Source organism: Lepidochelys kempii, chromosome 6, assembly GCF_965140265.1.
Source record: "Lepidochelys kempii isolate rLepKem1 chromosome 6, rLepKem1.hap2, whole genome shotgun sequence".
NCBI classification, from domain to species: Eukaryota; Metazoa; Chordata; order Testudines; family Cheloniidae; genus Lepidochelys; species Lepidochelys kempii.
Genome location: NC_133261.1, coordinates 101875119 through 101900078, shown reverse-complemented (window position 1 = coordinate 101900078; position 24960 = coordinate 101875119). Strand labels below are relative to the sequence as shown.

Below are 24960 nucleotides of genomic sequence, written 5' to 3'. Positions count from 1 at the left end.
TCGGGCTCAACGGGTAGTGATCAATGGCTCCATGTCTAGTTGGCAGCCGGTGTCAAGTGGAGTGCCCCAAGGGTCGGTCCTGGGGCCGGTTTTGTTCAATAGCTTCATAAGTGATCTGGAGGATGGTGTGGATTGCACTCTCAGCAAATTTGCGGATGATACTAAACTGGGAGGAGTGGTAGATACGCTGGAGGGGAGGGATAGGATACAGAAGGACCTAGACAAATTGGAGGATTGGGCCAAAAGAAATCTGATGAGGTTCAATAAGGATAAGTGCAGGGTCCTGCACTTAGGATGGAAGAATCCAATGCACCGCTACAGACTAGGGACCGAATGGCTAGGCAGCAGTTCTGCGGAAAAGGACCTAGGGGTGACAGTGGACGAGAAGCTGGATATGAGTCAGCAGTGTGCCCTTGTTGCCAAGAAGGCCAATGGCATTTTGGGATGTATAAGTAGGGGCATAGCGAGCAGATCGAGGGACGTGATCGTTCCCCTCTATTCGACATTGGTGAGGCCTCATCTGGAGTACTGTGTCCAGTTTTGGGCCCCACACTTCAAGAAGGATGTGGATAAATTGGAGAGAGTCCAGCGAAGGGCAACAAAAATGATTAGGGGTCTAGAACACATGAGTTATGAGGAGAGGCTGAGGGAGCTGGGATTGTTTAGCCTGCAGAAGAGAAGAATGAGGGGGGATTTGATAGCTGCTTTCAACTACCTGAAAGGGGGTTCCAAAGAGGATGGCTCTAGACTGTTCTCAATGGTAGCAGATGACAGAATGAGGAGTAATGGTCTCAAGTTGCAGTGGGGGAGGTTTAGATTGGATATTAGGAAAAACTTTTTCACTAAGAGGGTGGTGAAACACTGGAATGCGTTACCTAGGGAGGTGGTAGAATCTCCTTCCTTAGAGGTTTTTAAGGTCAGGCTTGACAAAGCCCTAGCTGGGATGATTTAACTGGGAATTGGTCCTGCTTCGAGCAGGGGGTTGGACTAGATGGCCTTCAGGGGTCCCTTCCAACCCTGATATTCTATGATTCTAAGAGGCATAAAGCATTTTGTGGCAAAGTTAAAGTGACAAAGCATCAGTGCAGACACTGCAGTTTGTTTTGTTGACATAACTGGCTTGCACCAGTATCCCACAATGCCTACCATGACCATGATCACTGTTTTGATCTCTGCTGCCCTGCAGGCATGCACCCTTCCCCTTCCAAAGCTCTCTGAAGTATCTGACACCTGAGTGTGCTGCTCCCCTTGGGGAACAAAGAGCAAATCATTAAGGTGGAATGCTCCTGTTCCGCCCTGCACTAGGAACACAGCGGCAGGCAGACTGCTACTGAGGGGAGTGGGGGCCTGAGCATGGAGAGCTCACAGAGCTGCTCAGGATGCTGCTCCTGGCAGCTGAGAAGGTTTTGGAAGAACTTGGAGGGAACCACAGAACCATAGGCAGGCAAGCAGAGTGGGCTGCTTTGGGAGAGACTGATGTGCCAAGGAGAGCTGGGGTCTCCCTCCTCCTGCCTCAGGATAAGTCAGCTAGCCTGCTGTCTCCCCATCCAAGACACACCATTCTCCTCTCCCCCCCTGCCACCCGCCGCGCACACTTCAGTTGAAAGAGCAGCTGATTCTCCTCTCCCACACACACACACACACACCCGGCTCCGAGCACACTTCAGTTGAAAGAGCAGCTGACAGTCTACTAGGATGGCCCTGGAATGATGGGATTGAGAAACCTTTATCATGTGACTGTGCCCATGAGGCATTGCAAACCCTTCCCAAAGCACCCTGCAGCCAGTTGCACAATGGGATAGTTACCACAGTGCTTTGCTCTCTGTGTCAATGCAAGAGCTGCTAGCGTGGATGCACTCTGCCAACACAAGGAGCTTGTGTGGACGTGCAACAGTGGTTTTAATTAAAGCAGCATAACTTTTGCTGACCAAACTTTGTAGCGTAGTCAAGGCCTAAGACTTGGCTGGGAGACTGGGGCTGACCTCTTTCTCCCTGACTAGTGGGAACAACTGGACTCCTGGACTGAGCTGGGAAACTTCCCTTCTCCCAAGCTGTGTAAGGAGCAAGGCTGGGGCCATACCCCAAACTGAAAGGAAAACAGGGAAGGTAGGAAGTGGCCCAGGAGAGGCTGATCTGGAGCAGCAGCCAGTAGGGACTAATACACTCCCTGCCTCTCTCCCATTGAGCTATGGAGAGGGAGGGCCCAGGTCCCCCTACCTTTCCCTCCTCCCCTGGCTGCATGAGAGATCTCAGAGGACTTTGCAGGGCGGAGTGGGAGAGTACAATGAACTGTGCCTTGGTTGCTGAGCCCCCTGGCCTGCCCAGAAGTGCCACCACAAGACTGGGAGACACTAGGCATGCTGGCTGCAGCGTGAAGCCTGCTGCAATATGATAGCTATTTGGTAACACATGCAATCCTACAATTAAAAATCATCCAAGACAACAAATCTCATTGGATGGGTGGCCATGTTAACAAAAAAAGTCATGCCCACAATGGGCACTAACTAGCATCCTGCTGGCAGTTTCAATGGAGAGGCCTAGGAGTGAATAGAAAATGGAAACTGAACTAACTGCATCTCTGGAGATGGTGTCTCTATGTCTTAGTTTTGAGGCACAATAGACAGGCAATGTTGGGGGACCATGCACTGCTATTGATGGAGCATAACTGATTTATGAATGAACAGAGGACATCAGTCTCCAGGACTGTCAAGCCAGTAATCTTCACAAGCACTACATTTACATCAATGTTTTAAAGTTAAGTTCCAGCAGTATATTCAGTAGGTGTGGTAATATACTTTTCTTTTGCATATGAGGACATCAGAGTTCAACTTCTGTGTCCTGTAACAAGAGGATAGCCTCTGTATCAAGGGAGGCAAGACATTGTAAATCACCCTCCTGATGAGTTATTGTCTGCAACACTGTCCCATAGTCACAGCCTGGAGAAGAAACCAGGACAGTCCGGTGCACAGTTATAGCATATGTGGATGAGCAAGGATCCATTGAGCGTGGTCCAGGATCTACGATCAAGTGGATAAGGAGGTAAGTGCAGTGATGGACTCTTGAATTTACTTAGTGTGTTAGACTCTTTCCACTCCAAGAATGTAATTTTCAGCTCCCTGGCATTGCTCATCATCCACGCATGGCAAAGGGCCAGTAACCCTCTTGTCCAGGAGTGTGTGAGCTGCCATGGTGTCACATCTGGATCAATACGAGTGGGATCCACAGGAGCAGACCTTCAAGTTGGTGCTGTATGTTGTTTCCTGTCTGAGAATGTGGCATTAGTCGACTGGAGATGTAATAAGTTGCATCTGTCTCACCTCTTCAGGCAGACTTAACAGTAATTGTATCTTGCTAAAGGCCGGGTGGAGCTATACAAATTGGAGGTTTGTGGATAATTCAAGCAGCTACTAATAATATAAGTGAATGACTAGCCAACTTCATGTCCATGTCAACATGCTGGGTGTGGCAACTGCGCCCCCCAGACCATAGAGTAGTATTCAGCTTCTGCAAACACCTGGGCTGATACAGAAATACCAAAGACTGAAGGGCCTGCTCGCAGGATAGTTTTTGCATCAAGGTCGTATGGGAAGAGATTTTCATTTTCAGGTGTTCCAGATAAGGCTGGTATGTCTGGCTATTGTAAAGTTTTACTCCCAAGTATGTGACTGTCAAGGTTCCTTCCCCACTCTGAACTCTAGGGTAGATGTGGGGACCTGCATGAAAACCTCCTAAACTTAGGTTAAAACTTCCCCAAGGTACAAACTATTTTAGCTTTTGCCCTTGGACTTTCTCGCTGCCACCACCAAACATCTAACAAGTATATAACTGGGAAAGAGCCCGTTTGGAAACGTCTTTTTCCCCCCAAAATCCTCCCAACCCTTACACCCCCTTTCCTGGGGAAGGCTTGATAAAAATCCTCACCAATTTGCATAGGTGAACACAGACCCAAACCCTTGGATCTTAAGAGCAATGAAAAAGCAATCAATCAGGTTCTTAAAAGAAGAATTTTAATAGAAGAAAAAGTAAAAAGAATCACCTCTGTAAAATCAGGATGGTAAATACCTTACAGGGTAATTAGATTCAAAACATAGAGAATCCCTCTAGGTAAAACCTTAAGTTACAAAAAGACACAAAAACAGGAATCTACATTCCATTCAGCACAGCTTATTTTCTCAGCCATTTAAAGGAATCAGAATCTAACACATATCTAGCTAGATTACTAAGTTCTAAGACTCCATTCCTGTTCTGTCCCCGGCAAAAGCATCACACAGACAGAGAGAGAGGCTTGGTTTCTCCCTCCCCCCAGCTTTTGAAAGTATCTTGTCTCCTCATTGGTCATTTTGGTCAGGTGCCAGCAAGGTTATCCTAGCTTCTTAACCCTTTACAGGTGAAAGGGTTTTTCCTCTGGCCAGGAGGGATTTTAAAGGTGTTTACCCTTCCCTTTATATTTATGACAGTGACAACTAGTTGCAATGGTAGTAATCATCTTTGTACATGCAACAATATGGGTTGATTGACAAGACAATTGTTTAGATGCATAGTAGTTGCTACTGTCTTGGTTTCACTAAGAATTAGTCTCCATTGCTAGAAATAAGTGGTCAAAGCATTAAGGTCTTGGCTGTGATTCCCTTCAATTCTATGGAAATCAATTTCCAGTGTCGCTAATTCAGATATCATCGATTTACACATACTTTTCTGCCTGCATTTCAGGAGGCCATATGTGTATATATTGAACAAATGCCAAAAATGTATGGCAGGCTGTTGCAGAGACATTTAAGGAGACTGATTTTCTCCCCAACTTGCAGAATAAAATTTCAGTTACTAATCATTTCTCAGATGACCTACACTATCGGCCTACAAGGAATAACGTGCGGTGGCTTGACAGTCAGCCTGATGTACCCCACTGCCGTAGGCTGCTGTCAGGTCAATAAAGATTGCAGCAACTTTCTCCCCTGACTCAAATGCATTTTCTGTGTGTTGAATCAGACAAAGTACCTGAACTTGGCTGTATCTTCCCCTCCCAGATCCAGCCTGAATGCAAGGCATCTGAGGATTGACTCCCCCATTATTCTGCATCAGGATTAGTTTCTCGATCAATTTATGGGTAACCAACTAGAAAGTGACCAGTAACTCTTTGGGTCAATCAGTGGTTTGCTTGGCTTGGGAACAGCTATGACTTTTACTCTGTGCCAGACTTTTGGGATTCTGCAATCCCTGGTACAACTATTCAGAAATTGAAGTAGATTAATATGTGTGATGGGGGTAGGCCAGATGGCTATAGAAAAGTAGTGGGAGATGGATATATTAGCTCCAGGCTAAACAAATCCCTGGTACCAGGATAAGTTAATTGGCAGCTGCTCCAGGTCAATTAAGACACCTGGGGCCAATTAAGAACTTTCCAGAAGGCAGGGAGAAAGCTAGGTTGATTGGGACACCTGAAGCCAATCAGGGGCTGGCTGAAACTAGTTAAAAGCCTCCCAGTTAGTCAGGTGGGTGTGGAGGTCAGGAGCTGTGGGAGGAAGTTGTGCTGTTGGAGAGACTGAGCAGTACACACCATATCAGGCACAAAGAAGGAGGTCCTGAGGTAAGGGTGAAGTGGAGCTTGAGGAAGTGGGGGCTGCTGTGGGGAAGTAGCCCAGGGAATGGTATGTGTCATGTTTCTAAAAGGTCAGATACCATAGCTGATACTATTAGGGTCCCTGGGCTGGAGCCTGGAGTAGTGGGTGGGCCTGGGCTCCCCTGTTTGCCCTGCCTGATTAATCACTGAAACTGGGAGACAACAGAGACTGTGCAAGGGAGGATAGATTCTCCTCACCTCCCTTGCTGGCTCAGTAGACTGTGACCCTTGTCCCTAGAGAGAGAAGGGTTATGTGGAGGGTCACAGTGAGCCTCTGAGGTTAGTGAAATCCGTCAGGAAACGTGGGACCCACGGAGACAAGGACAGAGCTTTGTCACACATGATACTGAGCCCATGATCAGAAAGTGAATGGTAATGTGTGCTTTCAATGAGAGCACCCCACACAGCAGGAAGCCACTCAGACTGTACAGTTTTTTTCACCTAATTTTAGAATCTCTCGCATTTCCTCTGCTGTGGGGATAACTTGTTTTCCTTTCCCAATCAGTTTTTCCCCTGTTGTCAATATATATATTTTTAAAAACAAGAAACACATCACTGGCTTGCCAAGAGACAGAAACCCTGAGGAAGTTTTACTAATAAATCTCAGAAGGCCCATTTTTTAAAAATTGAGAAAGTTTGGAGTGAAGTTGTTGCAACAATTCGTAGCTACAAACTTAATAGCGATGATCATAGAATATCAGGGTTGGAAGGGACCTCAGGAGGTCATCTAGTTCAACCCCCTGCTCAAAGCAGGACCAATCCTCAGCTAAATCATCCCAGCCAGGGCTTTGCCAAGACTGATCTTAAAACCTCTAAGGAAGGAGATTCCACCACCTCCCTAGGTAACTCATTCCAGTGCTTCACCACCCTCCTAGCGAAAAAGTTTTTCCTAATATCCAACCTAAATCTCCCCCACTGCAACTTGAGACCATTACTTCTTGTTCTGTCATCTGCTACCACTGAGAACAGTCTAGATCCATCCTCTTTGGAACCCCCTTTCAGGTAGTTGAAAGCAGCTATCAAATCCCCCCTCATTCTTCTCTTCTGCAGACTTAATAATCCCAGTCCCCTCAGCCTCTTCTCATAAGTCATGTGCTCCAGCCCCCTAATAATTTTTGTTGTCCTCTGATGGACTCTTTCCAATTTTTCCACATCCTTCTTGTAGTGAGGGGCCCAAAACTGGACACAGTACTCCAGATGAGGCCTCACCAATGCCTAATAGAGGGGAACAATCACGTCCCTTGATCTGCTGGCAATGCTCCTACTTATACAGCCCAAAATGCCGTTAGCCTTCTTGGCAACAAGGGCACACTGTTGACTAATATCCAGCTTCTCGTCCACTCTAACCCCTAGGTCCTTTTCTGCAGAACTGCTTCCTAGCCACTCGGTCCCTGGTCTGTAGCAGTGCATGGGATTCTTCCATCCTAAGTGCAGGACTCTGAACTTGTCCTTGTTGAACGTCATCAGATTTCTTTTGGACCAATCCTCTAATTTGTCTAGGTCCCTCTGTATCCTATTCCTACCCTCCAGCATATCTACCACTCCTCCCAGTTTCATCTGCAAACTTGCTGAGGGTGCAATCCACACTGTCCTCCAGATCATTAATGAAGATATTGAACAAAACCGGCTCCAGGACTGACCCTTGTGGCACTTCGCTTGATATCTGCTGCCAACTAGACATGGAGCCATTGATCACTACCCGTTGAGCCCGATGATATAGCCAGCTTTCTATCCACCTTATAGTCCATTGATCCAGCTCATACTTCTTTAACTTGCTGGCAAGAATACATATAGACCCTATTATTGCTTGCTGTCTATCAACATGGGTCACCAGGAATAGCTCAATAAACATAAACCTTCAAGTGATGAGCTAAGGAAAGAGCTGTCTTAGTGTAACCCCTACACCTCATGGGTGTGGTGATCTGCTCCATGTAGTGGCACTGAGAACACTTAAAGATTAAAGAGTCTGCTACAGCCTGAGCTAAGGGCCAAGTGGCTTTTAACTCATGCAGTAGAGGCTCATGCACTGAGGTCCCAGGTTTGAGCCTGTCTGCCGACGACTAGGGTCTGTTGCTATTACACTAACACAACCTGCACAAGAAGATGCTAAATGTGGGGTAAAATCCTGACCCTAGTGAAGTCAATGGGAGCTTTACTATTGGGATTTTATTTTCCTTTCAGTTACACCAATTTTATACCAGTCCCATTTACTTCAATGGAGTCAGTTCTTATTTAGGCCTTGATTCAGGAAAGATGCTTAAACACTAGTTTAACTTTAAGTATATGCTTGAGTCCCATTGAAGTCAATGAGACTTAAGCACATGCTTTCCTGAATCAGGCCCTTAACCTGGTATAAATGAGAGGAAAATCAGGCCCTTGATCTTGTAATCCTTCCACACAGTAAAACCATACAATACACAAAAGCCAGAACATTGTCCACAATGGGGATCCGGCAGTTAAATTGCATGCAACATTTGAAAGTTACTACAGGGAGAATATATATAGACAGAGCTGTAAATCTGCAGCTAGTGAGTTGTACATATAAGATGTGCTTTTAATGGAAGAAATATAGTATTGCCATAGGCTGATAGTTACGGCCCTACCGAATTCATAGCCATGAGAAACACGTCATGGATTGTGAAATCTGCCCCCACACCCCGTGAAATCTGGTCTTTGTGTGCTTTTACCCTCTACTATACAGATTTAATGGGGGAGACCAGTGTTTCTCAAATTGGGGGTCCTGACCCAAAAGGGAGTTGCAGGGGTTTGGGGGTGTTGCAAGGTTAATTTAGGTGGGTGGTGGTATTGCCATCCTTACTTCTGCACTGCCTTCAGAGCTGGGATGCCGGAGAGTGGCGGCTGTTGGCTGAGCGCCCAACTCTGAAGGCAGTGCCCCACCAGCTGCAGCACACAAGGAAGCGTGGCAATACCATACCATGCCACCTTTACTTCTGCGCTGCTGCCTTCAGAGCTGTGCGGCTGGAGAGTGGTGGCTGGTGACTCAGAGCCCAGCTCTGCAGGCAGCAGCCTAGAAGTAAGGTGGCAATAGCATATCAATCCATCCTTACTTCTACACTGCTGCTGGCGGCAGCTCTGCCTTCAGAGGTGGGCTCCCAGCCAGCAGCCACCGCTCTCCAGCTGCCCAGCTCTGAATGCAGTGCGGCCACCAGCAGCAGCACAGAAGTAAGGGTAGCAGTATCACAACCTCCCCTACAATACCTTTGCGGTCCTCCCCACAACTCCGTGTTGGGTCAGGACCCCTGCAATTACAGCACTGGGAAATTTCAGATTTAAATAGCTGAAATCATGAAATTTACTATTTTAAAAATCCTATGATGATGAAATTTACCAAAATGGACCTTGAATCTGGTAGGGCCCTACTGATAGTGTGGTATATTTTTGAGTTGCAGTTTTTGAAGCTGGATGGATGACAGGGGCTCTTAGACATAGCTTTTGGCAAGAATTTTCAGATAGTAGGCGGCTGCTTGGCTGGGGTCAAATTATCCTACATTAACAACCAATCAATTAGATCGGTAGACAGAATTTCACACATATAGGCACTGATTGTTATTTGACAATTGAAAATATATTCCATGACATTGTACATCCACCTCTCAATGTATATATTCTGGTTTATCCTAGTCAGCGAGTTTACTAGAGATAAGTCTCTTTAAAAAGGAAGGAAAATATCATGAAAAAACGAAACCATGGAAGAATGTAAATGCCCAGCTGTCAAACTAAAGCATTCGGGATCTCTTTTCATCTAAGAGCCGCCTTTGACAAGAAAAAGCTTCAGTTATGTCTGACAGTCTGGATTAATGGCCAAGGAGCACCTTAGAATATATTTAAATTATAAGATAAAGGGGCACGGACCATCTTTTTGTTCTGTTAAAGCAGCACCTGAGTGCTACAGCAATAGAAATAATAGATGATAATTTAGGAAGAAAGCAGAGTTGGTCTTCATCTGCCCAAGAAGTATAAACCATTATCAGTAGCATGAGAAGTTTAATTTTATTTCCATAGTTGAAAAATATAATCTCTATCTAATTTCATTTAAAAAAAATTCTTCCATGCTGGAACATTACATACCAATTCTCACCTAGTGATGTGATTTTTACCAAGTTGGAAGCCCTTTAAAACTGAAGTTGCTAATGTAGCACTTATATGGGAATACTAGGGTCATATTTACTCGCACTCTGTCCCTTTAAGGATGGGAGCTCTGCTGAAGAGGTCAAAGGGCACACCTCTGGGGAGCAGGACTTTGCCACAGGAAAGTTTAGTGCAATTTATTCCAATTCTGAAACAACCCGTCAGCATTCAAGAGTGTGCAGGCTGTGTGTGTTGTTTTAGATACTATGTTTAATGAAACTCTAATTTTAAAACTGACCCTGCTCTGGGAGTAAAACAAAGGCTGATCAACAAACCTTTAATACTGGTATTTATTTCTACATTTCATCATCCAAGATCTTAAATATTACATTACCTTACAGGCATAACTTAACCCTCATGGTACTCATATGAGGTAGTCAAGAGTTCTTGCAGATGGTTAAACTGAGGCACAGAGAACTTAGGGTATGTCTACATTGTATTGTAAACCCAGGTCGGTGTGCCTCAGGTTTGTGGACTCGGTGCTTCCAAACCAACATTTGAGCATCCACATTGCATTGTAAGCCTGGGCTTACAATTGCTGGACCCGGGTCTCTCAGGTGAGCTATTGTCTGCACAGTGCAGTATACACATCTTCTGACTTGTGTCTGCAGCTTGACCAATGTCCACACTGCAAAATGACACAGGGATTGTACTTGAATCACAGTGCAACTCGGGCTCTGACCTACTCCCCTAGCAGGGCCTGGTTTACCGCATGTTACTCCATTTTTATGCCTGTGTAACTCCACTGCAATAACCATATTGACATAGTCATAAAATCGGAGTAATGCAGTGATGAGACAGGCCCAAGGAAAGCAAATTCAGTGATACATAAATGTGCTGTAAACAACAGATGTAAAACTTTGCACAAGTGACTCAGAACATAATACACAAAATAAATATTATCTGGTAGTGATGACTAACATTGAGGAAAAAACTGAAGTCGGTTTTTTAATTGCCTGTTTGAGGAGTAATTAGTTATGTTACACAATACCTCAACTTTACATAGAATCACTGAAAAGTTTCTGCCTTCTGAAAACTAAATGTTGAGTATCACATTTGCATTCAAATCAAAGATTCATCATTATCACAGAATCTAGATTCAAAGGACCTATTATTCAGAGCACTTATTTCCAAGTCTATTCCCCTGGAATTGTAGGAAGTTGACATATACCAAGTAACGGGACTCACACCTCTTCTCATGAAGAGCTCCTCAGGGGCTAATTAGAGGTGCTCATTTTTTCATAATGTAGACCACAACTCATGGACACCTTTCCTCCCATTCATGATTGTGCAGACCAGTTCACCTGCCATTCACAAGCACAATACATCTTTGCCATCCCTCCTAACCCTATGATTCTGTCCCTGTGGCAACTGCAGTAGTTGTTAACTTGGAAAATAATAATAAGAAATGACTGGGTATATTTTGAGCTGCCTTTAACGTGATTAGCAGCTTGAAAAAAGGAAACTGGACTCACCAGCAAGTGCTAAGTGGACCACCAGTAAGCCACAAACCACAGTTTGACAGCTAGTGACCTAATAGATCTCAGTTTCAGGAAGCTTTTCCTGAAACTCATCCTAAATTTTCCCTTCCTTAATTTCAGTCCTTTAGACCTAGACCTATTTATTATCGTAAAAAATTTTCAAGCTGCTAATTTCTCTTCTTTCTGAGTGTTTACATTCTTCAAATATTTATAGATTGTTACCAGGTTTATCCTGCATTACCAAATATTTGCAGTCTATTAGCTGTCTCATATCAAACTAGTATTTCTCTCCTCATCTTTCTTCATCAGTCAGTTCTTCCAGACCCTTTATAATTTTTGTTGCTCTCCTCTGAACTCCCTTCAGTTTGCCAACACAAGGCCCAAAACTGGACAACTTATATCAGCTGAGGTTCAGGCTTGATACACTTAGGCCCAGATTGTCTCCTTTCCTTCTGTCAGCAGAATGGACCTTTCACATGAACAGCTCTACTTTTAGGAGAAGCAAATGCCACCCCCGTGACACCATTGCCCTCTTCTGGGGTTCAGTGTCGGGTTTATGAGGCAGGAAGGGTTATCACAAGGGACTGGCTGTGCTCCATTACCATCTCCCAAAGACACCACAAAGGATTTTGTTCGTGAGAGCTAATGCTACTTCCAGCAGCATCAATTCATAGGTTTTCCTCAGTGGATTCTGCTTGAGGGGAACTAGGCTAATTGCAGCAAGGCTGCTAAGGTAGAGAGGGGTCAGCAAAGCTGAATGGAGGGAGGAGAGGTTTCTTCTCTGTGGTTCCTCTGGTTCCTAAGGACTCATCCCCAGGGAACTGTATAGCCCTTTGACTCAAGGGTTGGTCATAGGATAGCTGAATGAGCAGGCAACAAGTAGTACAACACAAGTACCCATTCTGCCTTGCAGTGAACAGCACATTTTCCTTAACATCTCTCTCTGAAGAATTTGCTGTAAAGATACAGTATTGGCTGTTTGTACTGTAGGTGGCTGGGGCAGCGGAAGGTAATTTTTCTTCATAAAGAAAATGCATGCAGGAGGGAGAAGTTTCTCAGAAGTGAGGACTGTTGTTTTTTTTTTAAAACATGATTCATGTGAAGTTCATCTGTGTTCCTCACAAAGGCTTCACAACAATTACATATATATATATATTTATCGGCAGGCTCTTGCTGTCTGTATACTAATGTTGGCTTTCACACTAACACTGTCCGCAAACTGCCTTTGGGATTCTGAAAGTTAAATAGGGAAAGAGTTTGGAAATTCATCAGTCTTCCAGGCTAACAAAAGAAATGGGAAATAACTGCCTAGGAAGGAGTACTGCAGAAAGGGTTCTGGGGGTTATAGTGGATCACAAGCTAAATATGAGTGAACAGTGTAACATTGTTGCAAAAAAAAAAAAAAAAGCAAACATCATTCTGTGATGTATTAGCAGTAGTGTTGTAAGCAAGACACGAAAAGTAATTAGTCTAGTCTGCTCTGCTCTGCACTGATTAGGCCTCACTGGAGTATTGTGTCCAGTTCTGGGGGCCACATTTCAGGAAAGATGTAGGATAAACTGGAGAAAGTCCAGAGAACAGCAACAAAAATGATTAAAGGTCCAGAAAATATGATCTATGAGGGAAGATGGAAAAAATTGGGTTTGCGTAGTCTGGAGAAGAGAAGACTGGGAGGCGACATGATAACAGTTTTCAAGTACATGAAAAGTACCTAGGGAGGTGGTAGAATCTCCTTCCTTAGAGGTTTTTAAGGTCAGGCTTGACAAAGCCCTGGCTGGGATGATTTAACTGGGAATTGGTCCTGCTTCGAGCAGGGGGTTGGACTAGATGACCTTCAGGGGTCCCTTCCAACCCTGATATTCTATGATTCTATGAAAGATTGTTACAAGGAGGAGGGAGAAAAATCGTTCTCCTTAGCCTCTGCTGTTAGGACAAGAAGCAATGGGCTTAAATTGCAGCAAAGGCGGTTTAGGACATTAGGAAAACCTTCCTAATGGGTGGTTAAGCACTGGAATAAATTGCATAGGGAGGTTGTGGAATCTCCATCGCTGGAGATTTTTAAGAACAGGTTAAACAAACACCTATAAGGGATGGTCTAGATTATACTTAGTCCTGTCTTGAGTGCAGGGGACTGGACTAGATGACCTCTCGAGGTCCCTTCCAGTCCTATGATTCTATGAAATCATGTTCTGAACAGTCTAATCTTAGCAAACTCTTAACGCAACTTTGAATAGCACTCATGAGAAAATCTAAAGGCAGTTTTCTGCTAAGCCTCTGGCAGATGGTTACACCACAATCAGCAACCTCTAGAGATGGCCCTGGGCTGCCAAATTCTCACATGGAAATGAATTTTGCCAAAGTCTAGGAGGGTTTGTATCTGGGATTTAGGTTTGGCCCCATCTCTTGTTACCTTTTAAAATACACTGCTCCATGTGTAGCTGGGCATAATAGCCCATGCAAATGTAAGTATGGCATTGGGCAACACTTTCTGAGCATGAGTGCCTCTTTAGCAATGGAAAACACGCCCCACAGTGGCTGCAGATACATGGTAGCAGAATGGCTAAAAGAAAATGAAATGGAGGAAGTCTGAAATGCATTTTTTTAGTTCACAATTGCCCTAACTATTTTAGCTTTCCTGACCCTTTGGCCTTGTTTTGCCATATATCTAGAATCTTTTTAAAAAAACAAAACAAAAAATGCTTGTTTCATGCATTTTAGATGAATGCTTCTTTTCTGCTTGATTTCCAAGGGGGCATGCACAAAAATGGTTTTACAGAAGTAAAATATATAATAACCATTTATACAGATGGGAAGCAACTGGTAAAAGATCATTGAGCAAATATAGGTTATGTTTACTTTCAAATAGTATCATGAAGGCCATTGGCTCAATTCTAGTTTGTCATGTTAGTGTAAAGCCAGAGTAACTTGACTGAAGTCAATAAATATCTGGTTAGACATGAGTGCCAGAAGGTAACTATTGGAAATAGGATCAGCATCTGGCCCCATATAGTAAACCAGATGAAATATGAGCAGTAACATCCATGAACTCACGTACACTTCCCCACTTATAATTTGAAACTGCATCATCAGGTACCCCCATTAGGTTTCCATTACAAATTAACGGAGCTAACCTGTGGTCACTGATATCAATAAGGGCTCTGCCACTGTCTTCAGTGGAAGGAGGTTCAGAAACTTATTGCCTTGAATAAGAGTTTTGATGATACCAACTTATGTGCATGCAATGCAATTATTGTTCAAGGCTAGTCTACCACACTTTATTGTATACCCTGGTCATGCACAAAGTATTTGTTTCAGTCTGTACTATAAAGGTAACTGTGGGCAGATGATTAACACAATTAATATTAACAAAAAGGAGGAAGGAACACAAGCCAGAATAGGGAAAGAACAGCTTAAAGAACATTTAGATAAGTTAGATATATTCAAGTAAGCAGGACATGATGAAATTCACCCTTGGATACTTAAGGAACTAACATGAAGCAATCTTGAAACCATTAGTAATTATGGAGGGTCTGTGAGGTCCCAGAGGGCTGGTGAAGGGCAGACATAGTACCTATCTTTAAAAAAGAGAACAAAAAGGACCTGGAGAATTATAGACAAGTCAGCCTAAATTTGATACCTGGGAATATACTGGGACAAATTGTTAAACAATCAACTTGTAAGCACCGGTCATAGAGGATAATAGAGTAATAAGTAACAGCCAGCATGGATTTGTCAAGAACAAATCATGCCAAACCAACCTAATTTCCTTCTTTGGCAAGGTTACTGGACTCGTGCATAAGGGGATGGGGGAGGGAAGCAGTAGATATGATATACCTTGATTTTAATAGGGCTTTTGTCACAGTCCCACATGACATTTTCATAAGCAAACTAGGGAAATGTGGTCTAGATGAAATTACTATAAGGTGGATGCACAACTGGTTGATGACCACACACAAAGAGTAATTATCAATGGTTCGCTGTCAAACTGGGAGGGTATATCTGTGACAGATATGGTCATTTCCGGCAATGTCCTTGGAAGACCTGATTGAATTAAGGTTATGTATTATTGTGGGCGGGTAGTGTACTGAACATCTCTATGGGAGGGTGTGATGTTATCGACATAAACTGTGACCGTATCGATCATTGTTGCAACCAAGCTCCTATAGTGCACCAAATCTTGTACAAAGGACGTCAAGTAAGGTGTCTATGAAAAGGTTGTAATTTGCTGGTTATGATTATGCTGTGTGTGTATCATTGTTGTATTTGAAGTTTTGAATATTGGCTATGTACTTGTATCTCAATATGTTTGATTCTAAGTAGCATTAGTGAAGCATTTGGTCAGCTTCTTGAGAAAGAATTCTTCAGATTAAGTGCTCAATCACGAAACACTTAACTGACAATGGACCTTGGGAGACTCCAATCCACATATGAGGAGCCTTCCTGGAAACGTTCAAGGTAGCATGTGAGCAATGGCTGCTGTACCTGTAAAGACCTGAGTCATGCATGGACATCGGACTTGCCCATGTGATTTAATAGTGGAGGAACCCCAGCCTTGGGCTGTGACTGCCGTGCTCTAAGCAATTTGTCCTGAATTGATACTCTCAGTAGTGTCCCGCCAAAGGCTGCGTTGTTACAGAGGGATATGACAGATGTGAGACCTGGGAGTTCAAAAGACTATACTGCAAATGTACCAGACAGGTACAATACCCAGGGGATTTTGGAGACAATAAGTAGATTTCCTGGAGAATCCCTAGGAAGAGATGAATGGAAATTAGTCAACTATCATTATGGATAAACCCAGCCTTTTGACGTTAAGCCCTGAAGCAGGGCTTTGTCTGCTGACTACTTGTTGCAGAAGGCCAAGATCAACAGCTGGAACTATATAAAGAAACAGCTGATCTGCCTAGCCTTTGTTCTGGATCTAAGATGGATATGAAGTCGTAACCACAGGAAAATCCCACTTGTGGGTTTTGAAGGACTAAAACCTACCAGAGCCCCAGGATGGAGTTGGAAATGGCCTCTGGTAAACTTTAAGCATGCATGTAGGACCTCTCATTGTTTTTTATATGTTTTCTCAGTATTGCTTTTATACTAGCCCCAGTATTGCTAAGTCCTAGTGCTTGCTTAGAAGGAACCGTGTAGTAACTTATAATTGGCCTTGGAGAGAAAGCAAAGGGCAGGCACTGGCCTTTTTAAGCAGTCTGGCTTGCTGGGGATATTACAGTGTAAACGAGGGAGCTGTGTACCCTTTAAATGCCTGATCAGAAGGAAGTGAAATGCAGGTCTCCACCCAGGAGAGGTGCCATGTGGGAGCTGAAAACCTTGTAGTTGGTGCCCTTGGTGGACCATGGATGGGGAATACAGGAGCATTTGCCTGGAAACTGTGATGGTAACTAGTGGAGGTGCTGTGGGGGTCAATCCTAGATCTGGTACTATTTAACATTTTCAGTTATGACTTTGGTAATCGAGTGGAGAGTATGCTTATAAAATTTGTGGATGACACCAAACTGGGAAGGGTTGCTAGCGCTTTGGAGGACAGAATCAGAATTCAAAACAGTCTACAAATTGGTCTAAAATAAACAAGATGAAATTCAATAAAGACAAGGGCAAAACCTATATGTAGGAAGGAAAAAAATCAAATGCATAACTACAAAAATTGGGGAATAGCTGGCCAATCGGCAGTACTGCTGAAAAAGAATGTGCGTGTGTGTGGGGGGGTTATAATGGATCAAAAATTGAATAGGAGTCAACAATGTGATGCAGTTGTGAAAAAGGCTAATATTCTGGGATGTATTAAATGGAGTGTTATATATAAGACATGGGAGGTAATTGTCCCATTCTACTTGGCACTGTTGAGGCCTCAGCTGGAATAGTGTCCAGTGTTGGGTGCCACACTTCAGGGAAGATGTGGACAAATTGAGGATAATCCAGAAGAGAGCAACAAAAATGATAAAAGGTTTAGAAAACCTGAGCTATGAGGAAAGGTTAAAAAAACTGGACAGGTTTAGTCTTGAGAAAAGAAAACTGCAGGACGACCTGATAATAATCTTCAAATATGTTAAGGTCTGTTATAAAGAGGACATTGATAAATTCTTCTCCATGTCCACTGAAAGAAGGACAAGAAGTAATGGGCTCAATCTGCAGCCAGGGAGATTTGTTAGATATTAGGAAAACATTTCTAAATTTAAGGATAGTTAAACAATGGAATAGGCTTCCAAGGGAGGTTGAGGAATCCCTGTTATTGGAGGTCTTTAAGAACTGATTAGACAAAAGAGCTGTTTGGGATGGTCTAGGTCTCTTTGATCCTGCCTCTGCGGTGGGTTGGACTAGATGACCTCTCAAGGTTACTTCCAGTTGTGCATTGCTGTGATTCTGTGGTTCGCTGTTCTGAACCAGGAAAGAACCATAGTTAATGCTAGGAATAAAATAGCCAAAAGCATACGGACACTGTGGCAATTTTACTACTTTCAATTAACAGTTATTATAGCAGGTGTGAAGAGCATTCACTTCATTTAAAGCTCAATTGTGTCGTACTGTAAGTACATACATTGCTATTCACATAGTTACAGTGTAAAATAAGCCATTCTGGAGAAAGCCCCCTTTTAAATATACAGATCACTTCCACACTCACCTCCAGCTTTCCCCTTTAGAAGAAATGCTGATAAGCCTATGTTCTTGCAGGCCAGCTGCAATTTGAGGCTTTCATGACAGCTCCTATACTGAATCTGGGTATGATTCTCCTCTCACATTGATTTTACACTGATGTAACTCCAATGTACATTGGCCCTCCTCCAAGTTTACACCACAGTAAGTGAGATCACAATCAAGACCTCTGATTTTCTACCTAGAAAGTAGTGATGTGTTCAAAAGAGAATCCCCAGAAGAAACAAAAAATGTCAGCAGGCTGTGGAAAGATATAAAGAAAATACACCAAATAGAAGACACAAAGCAAACTAATAGGGCTGCAAGTTTTAATGAACAGGGATATCCTGAAACCAGCCTTTGGAGAGAATGTCAAGAGGGTCACAGCACTCTATAGCCACACACAGACAACCATAATAAACAAGGAAATTGGCTCACTGACCCGTACAAAAAGCATTTTATTGCCAATAAAAAAGAAGAGTAAAAAATAATAACGTGTTAAAAGACTCAGTGTCACTGTGGAGAGCTCAATGAACATCTCTGCTCAGTGCTGAACCAACAAAATGTTAAGATGTGTAAAGAATGGGATAGAAAATAATCTTGGAAATATTACAGTGCCACTGGGATTACACACACGCTTACAGTTAAACATGTGCGTAACACTTTGCCAGATTTGGAGTCAGAGTAATCAGCATCTTCCAGGATGGGCCGCTAAATCGATAGCATGCCCTCATGTGACATAGTGAGTTCAATGCCTGGCACACTACCTCTATCATATCCTCCCTTAGTCATCTCTCTTCTAAACTAACAGTTCAAGTCTTTTTAATCTCTCCTCATATAGAAGGTGTTCCATACCCCTAATCATTTTCATTGCCCTTCTCTGCACCTTTTCCAATTCTAATATATCTTTTTTGAGATGGGGTGACCAGAACTGCTTGCAGTATCCAAGGTGTGGCAGTACCATGAATTTCTATAGCAGCACTATGATATCTTCTGTTTTATTATCTATCTCTTTCCTAATGGTTCCTAACATTCTGTTCGCTTTTTTGACTGTCTCTGCACATTGAGCGGATGTTTTCATATAACTATCCAAGATGACTCTAAAATCTCTTTCTTAAGTGGTGTAGTGAGGCAGAGTGGCCTCCCTCTGAGCTGGAGGGAGAGGGACCACTCTCTGTACCTGGGTGGGTAGAGCCAGGCCAGGCCCGGCCCTCGCACCAGAAGTTGAGAGGTAGGAGAGGAAGTGTAAGAGGCAGGGCCTCCAGCTCAGTTGGGGGGAAGCCAGGGAAGACAGATGCCACTTGCCTTCTGCAGCCCACCAACAGAACAGAGTAAAACCCTGCCCCCTGAGAAGACTGAGTCTGGAGAGGAACTGCTGAGCTTAGCGGTGGCTGAATACCCTGAGGAGACAGGACCCCAGGACGCCGGAGCAAATCCCTGGATTGTGGTAGGAAGTAGCCCTGGGGAAACCAGACTTTTGTCTGGTTTTGCTGTCGGTGTTTGGGTCAGTGTGTTTTGGTGGGATCCCTGCTGATGCAGTGGTGGAGCCCTCTATCACTGTCAGGGCCCTGGGCTGGGACTCAGTGGAGTAGAGTGGAGTGGGTCCTGGTCCCCTTACTGCCTAACCACCTTAGGCCAAAAGGCCAGTGTTTGTCTGCCATCTGCCTGAGCCAGGAGAAAGATGGTCTGTTGCTCTTCCCTGCCTCAGGGCCTGGGTTCCCTAAACTGTTTGTTGCTGTGCCCTGCCTGAGGACCTGAGTTCCCTAGACTGTTTGATGCTCTGCCCTGCTTGAGGGCCAGGGCCTCCTAGGCTGCAGCCTACGATTTGCTAACTTCTCCCTGTGACCGAGTTGACCCCACAGTGACCCAGTGAGGCAGCGTGACTTCCCTCTGAGCCAGAGCAGGAGGAATGACCACCAACCCACTACAAGTAGTAACAGCTAATTTAGACCCCATCAATTTGTATCTATAGGGATTATGTTTTCCGATGTGCATTACTTGGCACTTAGCATTGACTTTCATCTGCCATTTTGTCAGCTACTCTCCCAGTTTTGTGTGATCCCTTTGTAACTCTTCACAGTCAGCTTTGGATTTAACTATCTTGAGTAATTTGTATTGTCTGCAAATTTTGCCACCTTATTGTTCACTCATTTTTCCAGATTATTTCTGAATATATTGAACAGCACAGGTCCCAGTACAGATCCTTGGGAGGACTGTACTATTTACCTGTCTCCACTGTGAAAACTGACCATTTATTCCTGCTCTTTGTTTCCTATCTTTTAACCAGTTTCTGATCCATGAGAGGACCTTCCCTCTTATCCCATGACTGCCTACTTTGCTTAGGAGCCTTTGGTTAGGGACCTTGTCAAAGGCTTTCTGAAAGTCCAGATACACTGTATCATCCTTGTCCACATGCTTGTTGACACTCTCAAAGTATTCTAATAGACTGGTGTGGCACGATTTCCCTTTACAAAAGCAGCGTTGACTCTTTCCCAACCTATCATATTTATCTATAAAAAGAACAGGAGTACTTGTGGCACCTTAGAGACTAACAAATTTATTTGAGCATAAGCTTTCATGGGCTACAGCTACCTGCATGGCCCCACAGTATGCCAACATTTTTATGGCTGACTTAGAACAATGCTTCCTTAGCTCTCATCCCCTAACACCCCTACTCTACTTGCGCTACACTGATGACATCTTCATCATCTGGACCCATGGAAAAGAAGCCCTTGAGGAATTCCACCATGATTTCATCAATTTCCATCCCACCATCAACCTCAGCCTAGACCAATCCACACAAGCGGTCCATTTCCTGGACACTACTGTGCTAATAAACGATGGTCACATAAACACCACCCTATACCGGAAACCTACTGACCGCCATACTTACCTACATGCCTCCAGCTTCCATCCAGGACACACCACACAATCCATTGTCTACTGCCAAGCTCTGAGATACAACCGCATTTACTCCAATCCCTCAGACAGAGACAAACATCGACAAGATCTCTATCAAGCATTCTTAAAACTACAATACCCACCTGCTGAAGTGAAAAAACAGATTGACAGAGCCAGAAGAGTACCCAGAAGTCACCTACTACAGGACAGGCCCAACAAAGAAAATAACAGAATGCCACTAGCTGTCACCTTCAGCCCCCAACTAAAACCTCTCCAGCACATCATCAAAGATCTACAACCTATCCTGAAAAATGATCCTTCACTCTCACAGATCTTGGGAGACAGACCAGTCCTCGCTTACAGACAGCCCCCCAACCTGAGGCAAATACTCTCCAGCAACAGCCCCCCAACCTGAGGCAAATACTCTCCAGCAACCACATGCCACACAACAAAAACACTAACCCAGGAACCTATCCTTGCAGCAAAGCCTGATGCCAACTCTGTCCACATATTTATTCAAGTGACACCATCATAGGCCCTAATCACATTAGCCACACCATCAGGGGCTCGTTCACCTGCACATCTACCAATGGGATAGGTGCCATCATGTGCTAGCAATGCCCCTCTGCCATGTACATTGGCCAAACCGGACAGTCTCTATGCAAAAGAATAAATGGACACAAATCTGACATCAGGAATCATAACATTGAAAAACTGGTAGGAGAACACTTCAACCCCTGTGGCCACTCAGTAACAGACTTAGGGTGGCAATTTTGCAACACAAAAGCTTCAAAAACAGACTCCAGGGAGAAACTGCTGAGCTTGAATTAATATGCAAACTAGATACCATTAATTTGGGTTTGAATAGAGACTGGAAGTGGCTGGGTCATTACACATATTGAATCTGTTTCCCCATGTTAAGTATCCTCACATCTTCTTGTCAACTGTCTAAATGGGCCATCTTGATTATCACTACAAAAGTTTTTTTTTCTCCTGCTCATAATAGCTCATCTTAATTAATTAGCCTCTTACAGTTGGTATGGCTACTTCCACCTTTTCATGTTCTCTGTATGTGTGTATATATATATCTTCTTACCATATGTTCCATTCTGTGCATCCGATGAAGTGGGCTGTAGCCCACGAAAGCTTATGCTCAAATAAATTAGATAGTCTCTAAATTGCCACAAGTACTCATGTTCTTTTTGTGGATACAGACTAACATGGCTGCTACTCTGAACCCTGATATTTATCTATTAGTCTCATAATTATATTCTTTACTATAGTTTCAACCAATTTGTCTGGTACTGAAGTGAGGCTCACTGGATCACCAGAATCACCTCTGGAGCCTGTTTTAAAAGTATACTAGCTCCCCTTCACTCATCTGATTTAAGCGATAGATTATATACCAGAATTAGTATTCTGCAATTTCATATTTGAGTTCCTTTGGAACTCTTGGGTGAATGCCATCTGGTCTGGTGACTTACTACTGTTTAATTTATAAATGTGTTCCAAAACCTTCTCTATTGACACTTCAGTCTGGATCAGTTCCTCAGATTTATTACCTAAAAAGAATGGCTCAGGTGTGGAGATTTCCCCCATATCCTCTACAGTGAAGACCCATGAGAAGAATTCAGCAATGTCCATGTCTTCAAGTACTCCTTTAGCACATTGATTGTCCAGTAACCCCACTGACTGTTTGGCAGGCTTCCTGCTTCTGACATACTTTAAAAAAATTACTGTTAGAATTAGTTAAGGACACAAACTTCCTTGACCTGTCTTATTATACTTTCATACTTGACTTGTCAGAGTTTATGCTCCTTTCTATTTTCTGCATCAGAATTGGACTTCCAATTTTTAAAATTTACCGTTTTGCCTCTAACTGCCTTTTTTACTCTGCTCTTTAGCCTTGGTGGCATTTTTTTGGTCCTCTTATTTTTTTTATTTGGAGTATAAAGAGTTTGAGCCTCTTATGGCATTTTTAAATAGTCTCCATGCAGTTTGCAGGCATTTAATGCTTGTGACTGTCCTTTTAAACGTCTGTTTAACTAGCTTCCTCATTTTTTCTGTTCCCCTTTTTGAAGTAAAATGCAACTTTGGTGGATTTCTTTGGCACTTTTCTTCCTACAAGGATGTTAAATTTAATTACATTATGGCTGCTATTACCAAGTGGTTCAGTTATACTCCTCTCCTAGACTAGATCCTGTGCTCCAATTAGGCTTACACCAAGAATTTAACTCTCCCCTTGTGGGTTCCATGACTAGTTGCTCCAAGAAGCAGTCATTTATGGTGTCTAGAAATTTTCTTTCGGCATCCTGTCTTGAGATGACATATACCCAGTCAATATGGAGACAGCTGAAATCTCCCATTATTATCATGTTTTGTGCTTTTGCAGCCTCTCTTGTCTCCCTAGGCATTTAACAATCACTGATACCACCCTGGTCAGGTGGTCAGTAGTGTATTCATACTGATATACTCATTATTCAGTCATGGAATTTCTATTCAGAGAGATTCAGTGATACAGTTTCATTCATTTAAATTGTGCACCCACTTTATTGTAATTTCATCTACATCAATTTCCCTAGTTTGCTTATGAGAACATCATAGGGGACTATGTCAAAAGCCTTACTAAATTCAAGATATCAGGTCTACCTCTTTCCTCTTTCTACTAGACCCATAACCTTGTCAAAGAAGGCAATTAAGTTGGTATAACATGATTTGTTCTTGACAAGTCCATGTTGGCTATTTCTTTAACACTATTATCCTCTTGATGCTTACAAAATGGATTGTTTAATAATTTGTTCCAGTAGATTTCCAGGTATCAAAGTTAGGCTGACTAGTCTATAATTTTCCAGGACCTCTTTGGTCTCCTTTCTAAACCTAGGTACTAATGGTTCTGAGATTGCGTCAATTAGTTCCTTAAGTATACTATGGCGGATTTCATATTGCTTTTCCAACAGATGTCTGGGTAGTTAAAGCCTCCCATTACTAGCAGGTCTTGTGTTTTGGATATTTCTGTTACTCATTCCAGCCACCTCCTCTTCCTGATTTGGTGGTCTCTATTAGAGAGGGTGACCAGATAGCCAGTGTGAAAAATTGGGATGGGGGTGGGGGGTAATAGGTGCTGATATAAGAAAAAGCCCCGAATATCATGACTGTCCCTATAAAATCAGGACATCTGGTCACCCTAATACTAGATCTCTACCATAATGTATGTCATCCCTGTTTGTCTCCCTTTCATCTTTTCACAGAGACTTTCAACTGGTCTACCTCTCACCTTCTTCTGGACCTCAGAACAAGTGTCTATATTCTTGATGCATAATGCAATACCTCCTCCCTTTTTTCCCTGTGTCTCCTTCCTAAATAAGCTGTACACCTCTATACCAATGTTCCAGTCATGAGATTTATCCAGCCAACTCTTTGTGATGCTAATTAAGTCATAATTTATCTTATGGACTAATACTTTCAGGTCTTCCTCTTTATTCCCCATGTTCCTTGCATTTGTGTATAGACTTCTAAGATGTTGAGCACATTTCTCCACTGATTTCCCTCTTGTTGCTGCTATGACTCTAATGTAATTTTCCATGTCTTTCCTACCAATATCTAGTCTTCTCTTAAGATTGCCTTTTTTTATGCTTAACTTTTGGGTTTTGTCACCTACCCTCTTTGAACCTAACTGAAAGCCCTCCTCACTAGATTTGTGAGTAGGTGTCCAAAGATGCTTTTCCCCTTCTTGGTCAAGTGGATCCCTGCAGATATCCTTCCCAGAGCAGCATGATCCAATGGTCAAAGAAGCCCAAAACAGACACCATCTGTGCAGCCATGCATTGATCTCTAGGATACACATATGTCTGCTTGGGCATTTACTGTCAACTAGAAGAATGGATAAGAACACAACCTGCACCCCCCAACTCCTTCACCCTTGCGCTGCTAATCTGCTCCGGGTCATAGACTTTTCTAATCTGTTCAGGATCATACCTGGCACTATAAGTGCTCACATGAATGAGCCACATGGAATAGTGGTCTGAGGGACAGATGAGCCACAGAAACTTTTCTGTAATGTCTTGGATGTGGGTTCCAGACAGGTAGCACACTTCCGGGGATTAATGGATTATAGTTTGCAAGTGCAGAAAGGTCAACTATCTAAAAAACTCTACCTCACAGAACAAGGAT

The 24960-nt window shown here is 43.3% G+C and overlaps 1 protein-coding gene across 1 annotated transcript in view; it reads right to left on the bottom strand.

The window, feature by feature from the left end:
- KCNK13 (potassium two pore domain channel subfamily K member 13) overlaps positions 1-24960 on the bottom strand; it is a 124659-nt gene that overhangs the window by 41288 nt on the left and 58411 nt on the right. The window lies entirely within an intron of this gene.